The 9,902-nt window shown below is 52.2% G+C and overlaps 1 non-coding gene across 1 annotated transcript; it reads right to left on the bottom strand.

The window, feature by feature from the left end:
• Positions 1-3,592: 3,592 nt before the first annotated feature.
• Positions 3,593-3,666, bottom strand: TRNAK-CUU (transfer RNA lysine (anticodon CUU)). The gene has a single exon. It is a non-coding gene; the product is annotated as a tRNA-Lys (tRNA).
• Between the last annotated feature and the right edge of the window lie 6,236 nt (positions 3,667-9,902).

Here is a 9,902-nt window from a genome sequence, read left to right as displayed (position 1 = left end):
TGGGCTTGAAATGGGCCATCACTGAGAACTTTGGAGACTACCTGTGTGGTGCTCAGTTTCAGGTATGGACAGAGAACAATCCACTGACTTATGTGTTAACAGGGACTAAGCTGGATGCTGCAGGGCAGAGATGGGTGGCTACTTTTGCTAGCTGTGACTTCAGCATTCAATACCAATGATTTGGTATAATAGGGAGTGTGATTTACCAGAAGCACCAATTCTTGGTTGTGGGGAGGATGTAAGCAGGGTCAGAATGAACTCTACCCTGACATCTGTTGGTGATGTGTTGTAAAAGTCTTTTGTTGCTGATGTGCATGGTCACACCCACCCCGCATTGCATGATGGGGGTGCTTGTCCAAATGGTCATTTTGGCTGCTGTGAGATCCCCAATCTCTTTCTTATTAGGGCAGGAGTAATGAAGTGTAGTTATCCTGGTGATATGAATCAAGGACAGTAGAACGGTCCTTAGCAGTTTATGCTTTTGGGAGTCACCCGAACCTACATATATCTCATTAGGCAAGGGACATGGGTTCCAAAGCATAGTGAAATTAAAAAAGGTTAAAAATGAATATTTAAGTTTAGTACTATGGTTTTTTTTTTGAAGTTTCTTACTGCAGATTTTGTGGCGTTTTTTCTTTTCTAGTTTAAAAATAAAGCTCTTTGTAATTATAGTACAAATTCAGTAGTATGCTACAGACTTAAGATCATTAATAGTTAAGTATAAATTTTAGATGTACTTAGAGTGGGGGGTCCTGATCTCACTTCCACACTAAAAGTTGTAAGCAACTTCACAGTTAGGTAAAATGCTCTTTTCCACTCTGACTGCATGGAAATTTTGCAGGTTGGACTCAGGGAATGCAGCTGGGGGGCAGGACTGTTGTGGCATATGCCCCATTTCTGCAACCCACATTTACTATCTCACTCCATAATGCTACACACAGAGCGACCTTTTACCTTTCAGAACCAGAATATATCACAGAAGAGATCTAATAGCATAAGCTTAAGGTGAGGAACTGTAGCACTAACAGCAATTTTAAGAAATTCAAAAATGTCTGTCTTTATACACCAGGAACATCAAAAAAGAAATCAACTAAAACAACCACAGACAGCTAAACACACATTCATACCTCCCACATGCTTTTGGCATTTGCAACCCATACCCCTTAATGGTGAGTACTTTTCAGGTGAGGGTGAAGCTGAAGGCTTAACTGAAAACAGTTTAAGAAGTGCTCCCGTCTCTGGCACTCAGCTATCCAGCTCCCAATGGGGTCCAAACCCCAAAGAGATCCCTTTTACCCTGTAGAAGCTGTAATATCATGTGACCAGGACAGCTGCCTAGCAGACTGCGCATCTGCCTGCCAGTGTGAGAGCGCATAAGGTGCTAATCCAGATAGTGGTGGCAGAGTGGCAGCGGTCATGAAAAACCAGCAGAATGGTGCAGCAAAAGTGTGCTGGGCCCATAACGCAGAGATTAATGGATCAAAGCCATCCTCTGCTACATGTGTGCTTGCTTCTTTTCCCTCAGGGCCTTCCAGCAAGGCAGTGACCAGCAGAGCACCAAGAGCCCAGGCCATGAGGCTACCTGGACTGAAGGCAAGAGGCAGGCCTGGGTATGGCGAGGACCTCCTGTCCTGGAATGAGGCTGCAGTACTTCCTGGTCCCGATTTCCCACCCACACTGGCAGGCAGCGTGTGCTGCGGAAGAACAGGAAGGAGGCTCTCGGGACACCAGGCAGTGCTGTGTGTGTGGCTGTCAGGGGAAAGAGCCTAGGCTCCTGACTCAAACTGCCATTGACTGGCGTGGCTCTGCACACCGTCAGCCAGGGCAGGCCAGGCTGCGGACGTGACTCAGGCGTGAGCAGCATGGCCGCGCTTTCCTGACAAGGCGTGAGACAGGCCAAGAGCTTTGCACAGCCTACAGGGAAGTGGGAGGGAGGCGTCTTTGAGCCGGTGTGTCTCGTCTGCTTCTCCTTTGCCACTTGGGCGGAGGCGGGGAGAGAGCGAAATATTCCTGGCTGAAAGTTTTTGTGCTCGGCCCAGAGGACCCTCTGGAACAGCTGCTGGGAGATGGGTTTCTGAATGACATCCAGCCCGGTCTTCGGGCCACTAGCTGAACGCACTGAGGCCAAGAGGCAGCAAAATGGGACCTTTGAGGCTCCCCGCAGGCAGGGCCAGCTTTCGGAAGTGCGGGGCCCAATTCGAACATATTCGGCGGGGCCCCGGCAGGGATGACTAAAAAAAAAATCATGTAAATAAAAGCCTGTCATTTCTAAGCAGCCGGTTCCCTGTAAAAAGTTCTGATTTAAGGGATGTGCCACAGTATGTATTTTTTGTACCAATAGGGTTACCATACATCCATATTTTTAAAAATTTTTCCCAGATGGTCTATTTAAGAACCAAAAAGCTGGACATGTCCAGGAAAATACGGATGTATGTTAACCCTACCTAAAATTCTTTTTTAAAAAGATGGGCCTGAACTAGAAATGAGCTCCGTTTCACATGTGTGGGTCCCCGTCACTCCCTGGGGGTGTGCTAGGGTGAACAGATGTCCCGATTTTATAGACACAGTCCCGATTTGGAGGGTCTTTTGCTTATATAGGATCCTATTACCCCCACCCTGTTCCAATTTTTCACACTTGCTGTCTGGTCACCCTGTGCACATGTGTGGGTCACAGCTGTTCACTGCCCCTCTCATTGCAGCGTGTGTGCAGGGTTACTGCCCTGGGAACTGCAGGGCACCAGTGGACATGAGGCTGACTGGAGGCAGGGTAGGGGCTGACTGGAGGTAGGGTCTGGCTGCAAGCAGGGCAAGGCGTGCGGGGCTGGCTGCAGACAGGACAGGGGGTGCAAGACTGGCTGCAAATGGGCTGGCTGCAGGCAGGGCAGGGTGTATGGGACTGGCTGCTGACAGGGGCTGGCAGCAGGCAGGGGGATGTGGGGTGGAGTGGGCTGGTTGGCTTCAGGCAGGGCCTCAGAGGAGTGCACAGGGGTTGGCAGGCCTGGAGACAGAGGAGTGTGGGACTGGCTGGCTTAAGGCAGGGGAGTGCAGCAAGGGTTGACTGGAGACAGGGCACGGGGTGCGGGGCTGGTGCAGGCAGGGCAGGGGGTGCAGCAGGGGCTGGCTGTGGGCAGGGGTGCGGGTACAGGGGGTACAGCCTACCCTCTACGGTAAGTGCCCCCTCCTCCACCAAGGTAGCAGCAGCAGCCCAGGGCTCGGGGGCTATTAAAGGGCCTGGGGCTCCCCTGCTTCCACCGCCCCAGCCCTTTGAATAGCCGCGGGAGCCCTGGGGAAGTGGCAGGGCTCCGGGGGCTGTTTAAAGGGCCGGGGCAGTAGAAGCAAGGGGAGCCCCAGACTTTTTAAATAGCCCCCAAGTCTCCAGCAGTGGGGCTCTGGTGGCAATTTAAACAGCCTGAGGCTCCAGTCCCTGCTGGGAGCCCCAGGCCCTTTAAATTGCCCCCTGGGGAGGCTGGGCCACCGTAGTACAGTGCACCAGCAGGGCTTGGGTGCGGGACCCGATTCAGGGGAATTGGTTGAATTGGCCTAAAGCCGGCCCTGCCCGCAGGAAAGCAAGGAAGTAGCACAGGCTTATCACTGTCCCTGGGTGGGCTTGAACCACCATCCTTTCAGTTAAGAGCCAAACGTGCTGACCCATTGCACCACAGAGACACAGACAGGCCAGGCTGTATGGAGCACAACAGTCAGGAATCAGCTCAGGGTCCGGTCTAGCACATGCATGCAGTGGTTGGACAAGCAACAGCAAGGAACTGGACTGGTGCGGAGTGAAAGATCTGTGGGAAGGAACCGAAAATAGTACTGGGGCTGCAGTACAGGGCTTGCATACACTTTCTTTGGCCTGTTTTGCTGGAAGAGTTAGCAGGGCAAGTTTGTTAGTCACAGGTAAGGGGGTGAGTTTATGCAAATTCTGGATTCTGGGACCACAGCTGGGGTGGCAGATGCACCCTTTCTGCAACCAACCTTTGTTACTTCACTCCATAACAGCACACACAGAGCAACCTTTTACTTTTCAGCACCAAAATATACTGTAGAAGAAATCTAATAGCATAATTTTAAGATGAGAAGCTTCAGTACTAACAACAATTCTAAAGATATTCAAAAATACCTCTGTCTTTAGACACCAGACACAAAATCAATCAGACCAAGAACAAACATCTTTTTTTACTTCCCACACACTTGGGGAGGGGCGGTGGGTTTGGAACCCATACCCCTTAATGATGAGTCCTTTCCAGGCGAGGGGCAAGCTCTCAGGCCTCAAATGTCAGGTACAGTTACTCTCTCCTTGATCCAAACTAAACAGGAAAATACACTTGATTACTCCTGCCCCAATAACAAAGAGATGGGGGATCCCACAGCAGCTGAAATGACCATTTGGAAAAGCACTCCTCTCATGCAATCTGGGGTGGGTGTAACCATGCAAATGACATCAGCCCCAAAAGGCCTTTACAACAGATCACCAACAGATGGCAGGGTAGAGTTCATTCCGACCCTGCTTAAACTAGATTGTGGCAAAGATTAAAAAACACTGAATGTTAAAACTCACCAAACGCGGGTGAATCCATTCTCATTGTCGTACCCGCTTCTTAAACTCCACACCGGAACGTAGCCCTCACATGGACAACATACCCTCCTAACTCAGTGTCTGTACGTTAACCTTTTACCTCCAGTCAGGGCTATTGTAGATTCTGTATTCCTTACGCCACCCGATCTTAAACCGAACTTTGCACCCCCTGGGTAATCTGTACATTGTTCCCTGATCACCAGAAACTTCTACACCTAAATGCTGTACCGTACACCTTTTTCTTCTTTGAACGTCATCTTACTAAAATGTTGATATTTGTTCGAGATCCCGGCTCCTGTTCCCTTGCAAGGCGTGTGCCTTTGCTCCAGGTTTTAGTCTGCTAATACAGTGGGGGCAGGGTGGGGGCCGATTGAGCCAGAGGCGCTTGCCTGCTGCAGACACGGATCAAAGGCTGAACCTCATCCCCCACGAGCTGAAGGCTTAATTGAAAACAGTTTAAGAAGTACTCCCGTCTCCGGCACTCAGCTACCCAGCTCCCATTGGGGTCCAAACCCCAAATAGATCCTTTTTACCCTGTAGAAGCTGTAAAAGCCTGTGACCAGGGCAGCTGCCTAGCAGCCGGCGCATATGCCTGCCAGCGTGAGAGCTCGTAAGGCACTAATCCAGATAGAGGTGGCTGGGTGGCAGGGGGAGTAAAGAGCCAGCAGAGTGGTGCAGCGGACGCGTGCTGGGCCCATAACCCAGATGTCAATGGATCAAAGACATTCTCTGATACACGAGCACTTGTCTCTTTTCCCTCTGGGCCTTCAAGCGATCAAAATCCTCGGCTTGCGGGCCCAGCTCTGTCTGCCATGTGCCTGGGCAGCAGCAGGACAGTCTCAAGAGAGCAGCTCCCACCCATTATCTCTTGTAGTGGAAAGGAAGTAGAATTGTGGTTGGACTTTTGCTATTTCTGTTCAGGGAATCAGTGGCTGTGAGGCAACCCTTACTGATAATGGCAGGGGAAGAGTTCTCTCTTCTGCATTGATGCTGCAATTTTTTGTTGTGCCCTTTCTCTCCCCCTTCAATGCAGGCAGGTAGGCTTGGTGGCTTGGGGATGTGGGTCAAGCCTGGTTTCTTTTGGCAGACACCTTGTTGAGAATTGGTGCTCTACGGTCTTGTCTAAACTGACCAGCCCTAATGTCTGTAGCCTTGTCTCATACTTTGGTAGCCTTTTATTTACCCCTTTCCACTGCGAAAAACGACTATTTAGTCCTACTCTTTCTTTCCAAGCTCCTAACCAGTTACTGATCCATGAGAGGGCCCCAGCCATCTGGAGTAGCTTGTGACTGTGAGTGGCAACCTCAGGGCAGATTGTTAAGAAGCAGAGCACAATCCCCAAACTGGTTGTGTGTTCTAGACTTACGTTTCACCAAGTGTCATATTCTGGATGACACCCCTTTTATGACTTTTTAAAGCAAACTTGCTATTTTTGCATCATTTGAGCGTTCTATGCAGAGGACTAGAAATGTTTCTATTAACCTGAATGTTAGATCATTTTAACATTGGCTGGAATCACAATGTTAAATTAGTTCTTATGACTTTAATAACTGATACTTCCTCTATCTCAGGACTAGCTATTAAACTGATTTTTGGACTAGGGAGATGGTATAGCAGCTTCCTCCATCCCTTGCACACATCACCCTGTTATTGTGGCACTGAACCCCCAGGAGCGGTGGACCTCCCTATGGGGAGAATATCGTGGTTGAAGAGCAGTGAAGAAAAATGGTGTTGTCTGTGTTCCCATTTGGTTTGTTCTGAGTATGGTTTTGAGTCGTTTGTAACTCTTTCATCAGTTATTAGTAACATCTTATTATCAGGCCTCTGAACTGAAAGGCTGCTCTTGCAGGTTTTACTTTGTCATTGTTTGTAGGTCAAACAGCCGCTTTCTTAGGCCTCGTCTACACTACGCATTTAAACTGAATTTAGCAGCATTAAAACGAATTAACCCTGCACCCGTCCACACAATGAAGCCCTTTATATCGATATAAAGGGTTCTTAATACCGATATCTGTACTCCTCCCCGACGAGGGGAGTAGCGCGGAAATCGGTATTGCCATGTTGGATTAGGGTTAGTGTGGCCACAATTCAATAGTATTGGCCTCCGGGCAGTATCCCACAGTGCACCCTTGTGACCGCTCTGGAAAGCAATCTGAACTCGGATGCACTGGCCAGGGAAACAGGAAAAGCCCCGCGAATTTTGAATTTCATTTCCTGTTTGCCCAGCATGGAGCTCTGATCAGCATAGGTGGCGATGCAGTCCCAAACCCAAAACGAGCTCCAGCGTGGACCGTCTGGGAGGTACTGGATCTGATCACTGTATGGAGAGACAAATCTGTTCTATCAGAGCTCCATTACAGAAGACGAAATGACAAAGCATTTGAAAAAATCTCCAGGCTATGATAGACAGAGTCCACAGCCGGGACTCAGCACAGTGCTGCGTGACAAGCGTAATGGAAAGCCAAAGAATCAAATGGACGTTCATGGAGGGAGGGAGGGAGGGGAGACTGAGGACTCCAGCGATCCCACAGTCCCCGCAGTCTTTGAAAAGCATTTGCATTCTTAGCTGAGCTCCCAATGCCTGAACAGTCAAACACATTTTCCCAAGTGTTTCAAGGGACCCTGGAGCTAGGCAAAGGGGTCCAACGGGCAGGGCCCCTGGAGCTAGGTTTAGGGGCCCCAGAGATAGGGCCCCTTGAGCTAAGGTTGGGGGACCCATGCATTGGGCCCCTTGACCTAGAGTAAAGGGCCCCATGGGCAGGACCTCTGAAGCTAGGGTTAGGGGACCCAGGGGTACAGGGCCTGCAGATAGGGTTAAGGGTCCCACGAGAAGGGACCTTGGAGCTAGGGTTAGGGGCCCCACGGGAAGGGCCGTTGGAGCTAGGGTTAGGGTTCCCACATGTAGGGACCCTGGAGCTAGGGCTAGGAGCCCCAGGGACAGGGCCACAGGAGCAAGGGTTGGGGGTCCTAGGGGTGGGGTGCCTGGAGCTAGTGTTCGGGTGTCTAGGGGTGGGGCCCCTGGAGCTAGGGTTAGCGGCCCCATGGGCAGGGCACCTTGAGCAGGGGTTTGGATCCCCAGCAATGGGGCCTCTGGAGCAAGGGTTAGGGGTCCAAGGGGTGGGATCCATGGAACTAGGGTTAGGGGTCCCACTGGTAGGGCCCCTGAAGCTAGAGTTAGGGGACCCAGGGGTAGGGCCCATGCAGCTAGGGTTTGGAGCCCCAGAGATGGGGCCCATAGAGCTAAGGATAGGGGTTCCAGGAGTGGGGCCCCTGGAACTAGGGTTAGAGGCCCCACGGGTAGGGCCCCTGAAGGTAGGGTTAGGCACTCCAGGGGTAAGGCCCCTGGAGCTAAGATTAGGGGTCCCACGAGTAGGTCCCCTGGAGCTAGGATTATGGGTCAAATGGGCACGAATCCAGGAGCTAAGGTTAGAGCTCCCACAGGTAGGACCTCAGGAGCTAGGGTTAGGGGCCCCACGGATAGGGCCCCTGAAGCTTGGGTTAGGGATCCTAAGGGAAGGGCCTCTGGAGCTAGGGTTAGGTGCCCCACGGGCAGGAGCTCAGGAGCTAGATTTAGGGGCCCCAAGGATGGGGCTCCTGGAGCTAGGGTTAAGGTCCCCACGGGTAGGGCCCATGGAGCTAAGGCTAGGGGCCCCACGGGGAGGTCCCATAGAGCTAGGGTTAGGGTCCCCACGGGTAGGGCCCCTGGAGATAGGGTTAGGGGCCCCAGGGATAGAGCCCCTGGAGCTAGTGTCAGGGACTCTAACCCCCAGATGGCAAAGTTAGTTGTCTGACCGCGAGAGAGACAGGCAACACCAGCAAGGTCCGATCAAAAGCTCTTTATTGACAAGTGCACGCATCAATAAAGAGCAGCTTGTCTCCCGAGAGAACCAGCCCGCTCTTTAAATCTTAGTATAAGCCTATATAGACAGTTCTGTCTCTAGAAACTAGACACCTTTAGTATACATACATACCTAAAGTTAGAAATGTAGGGGAGTTAAAAACAAACAACGAACAAAACCAGGGAGTGAAAACAAGGAGGCTGGGAAACTAGGGCTCTTATCAGTTCTTCGAAGGAGCTGCCCTAACACAGCACCTCTGGTACTATGCCAGGAATGCAGCTTCTCGCTTATCTCACTTTTTCCCAGCGCTTGTGAGACGTGCTGCTGCTTCTCAGTGTTTTCCACTCAGGAATTACCCCAAAACCTCTGTTAGCCTGACTTTGGTCAGGCTGGCATACCTGGTTTTGTCTGCAATATCTTTATTCAGGCCTAACACTAGGGATAGGGGCCCCACGAGTACGGTTCCTGGAGCTAGGACTGGGGGCCCAAGGGGTATGCCCCCTGGAGCTAGGGATAGGGGTCACAAAAGTAGGGCCTTTGGAGCTAGGGTTAGGGGCCCAACGGGTGGGGTCCCTGAAGCTAGGGATAGGAGCCCCATGGGTAGGGCCCCTGGAACTAGGGTTAAGGGCCCCAGGGATGGGGCCCCTGAAGCTAGGGTAAAGGGTCCCAGGGGTGGGGCGCCTGGAGATAGGTTTAGGGGCCCGACGGGTATGGCCCCTGCAGCTAGGGTTAGGGGCCCCAATGGTAGGGCCCCTGGAGCTAGGTTTGGTGGTCCCACGGGTAAGGACTCTGTAGCTAGGGTTAGATCCCCATGGGTTGGGCCCATGGAGCTAGGGTTAGAAGCCATAGGGATGGGGCCCTTGGAGCTAGGGTTAGGGGTACTGGGGGTCAGGCCCCTGGAGCTAGGGTTAGGGGCCCACGCATATGGCATCTGGAGCTAGGGTTAGGGGACACAGGGGTAAGGCCCCTATAGCTAGGGTTAGTGGTCGCATGGGTAGGGCCTCTGGAGCTAGGGTTAGGGGCCCCACAGGAAGGGACCCTTGAGTTTGGATTAGGGGCCCCAGGGCTGGGGCTCATGGTGCTAGGGTTAGGGGTCCTAGGGGTGGGCCCTGGACCTGGGATAGGGGTCCTAGTGGTGGGGTGCCTGGAGCTACGGTTAGGGGCCCCAGGGGTAGAGCCCATGGACCTAGGGTTAGGGGTCCCATGGGTTGGGACACTGGAACTAGGGACAGGGGCCCCATTGGTAAGGCCCCTGGAAATTGGGTTAGTGGTTCCATGCGTAGAGCCCCTGTAGCTAGCGTTAGTGGGCGCATGGCTAAGGCCCTTGGTGATTGGATTTGGGGCCCCAGGGACTTGGCCCTTGAGCTAGGGTTAGTGGTCGCGTGGGTGGGGCCCCTGGAGCTAGTGTTTGGGTTTCCAGGGGGTGGGGTCTCTGGAGCTAGGGCTAAGGACCCCATGGGTAGGGCCTCTTTAGCTAAGGTAAGGGC

Source organism: Gopherus flavomarginatus, chromosome 5, assembly GCF_025201925.1.
Source record: "Gopherus flavomarginatus isolate rGopFla2 chromosome 5, rGopFla2.mat.asm, whole genome shotgun sequence".
In the NCBI taxonomy this organism is placed as follows: domain Eukaryota; kingdom Metazoa; phylum Chordata; order Testudines; family Testudinidae; genus Gopherus; species Gopherus flavomarginatus.
This window is presented reverse-complemented; position numbering and strand designations above follow the sequence as displayed.